This window comes from Galeopterus variegatus, unplaced genomic scaffold (genome assembly GCF_000696425.1).
Source record: "Galeopterus variegatus unplaced genomic scaffold, G_variegatus-3.0.2 Scaffold383, whole genome shotgun sequence".
In the NCBI taxonomy this organism is placed as follows: Eukaryota; Metazoa; Chordata; class Mammalia; order Dermoptera; family Cynocephalidae; genus Galeopterus; species Galeopterus variegatus.
In genome coordinates this window covers 697,141-698,505 of record NW_007726494.1, presented here as the reverse complement: position 1 = coordinate 698,505, position 1,365 = coordinate 697,141, and positions in this window count along the sequence as shown.

The window sequence follows — 1,365 nt, the reverse complement described above, 5'->3', positions numbered from 1 at the left end:
TCCTGTCTTCTCTGCCTGGAAATCCAAGACCACTTGTTTCCATTTTGAGTTCCTTGATTTGAGTGATATAAAGACACCCACAGGGCTTTTCAGGGCACCCCTGACTTGTCTCCTAAGTGTCTTTTCCACCTGCTACATAATGGTTTCTGTTTCCCATGTGTCTGCCACTTCCTCACAATCCCACCTCTTTCATATTCTTGAGTAACTGCTATTCTGTGACCTTTACCTCCTCCTTTCAACCTGTCTTCAGGATTAGGATCAATACCTGCTGCTTGGCTTTTATTCAAGTGATGGATAGCTTTGGAAACTCTTATCTGGGCTGGTTTGCCGTCTCCATCTGATACTCCAAACTGACCTTCAGCCTAAGAGTCTTAAAAAATGTCCATATTTTAAGGAAAGATGGATGATCCTCTCTGTTTCAAATAAGAAAGAAAATCTTTTGATCAAACTAGGAGCAAAGAGAGAATTTGGCTCTTTTTTGTTTCAAGGAGTCCTTGAAGAGTTGTTAATAGATTGTCTTTCTTTTCTTTAATTATGTTTATGCCCCAAACTAGGTAAGGACCTGGTTTGGGGCTGGGGGGTTGGAGGAAGGAGGTCGAAGAAGCACCCTGGGTCTTGATAGGGCCATCAGCAGAACGTCTCAATGTCTTTTTGAAAAGTTTGCACCAAATTATATTCTGCCTTTTCTTCTAGGCTCAAGAAATACTAAAATTTCAAGAAATAGCTCAGATTTTGTTTGGATACTCCAAATGAGACCCCCCAAGCTAAAATTCTTAAAGCTTTCCTGGTGGTTTCTCATTCTCATATGTCCTCATGAGCCTCGTACTTGAGCTTTTAGCCTCAAGGGGGAGAAGAGACGACACAGATCTCACCCAGAAATGGTCTTTTCCACCCTATCTTCAGCTGGTGTCTTTGGTGTTGCACTTAGCTGCTTCTCTTTCCAAATCATGGTTCAATACCAAGCTTGTCTTTCAAAATCTATTTAATTTTTGAAACAGTTATCAGAGACCTTACACAAGCAAAGTAGAGAGCTAGCTAGAGGATTCTTTTAGGGGATACTCCACCCAAAATGTGAACTATTGACCTTAACATCACAGAACTTAGAAAGTAGAAGACAGAGACAAGTATGAAAACAATTATAACATAATAGCGTTATCAGAGAGAAAAGAATGAATAACTGTATGAATTTTTTTTTTTTTTTGTCTTTTGTCTTTTTTCCGTGTCCGGCAACGGATCGCAACCCTCAGTGTTGCCCCCGTACCGGACCGGGGACCGGCAACGGGATCGCAAGCCTCGGCGTTGCTCCCGCGCCTCGCCCAGCCCGTGAGCGGGAGCCGGCCAGTACGTGGGAGCCGGCCCCCCCGG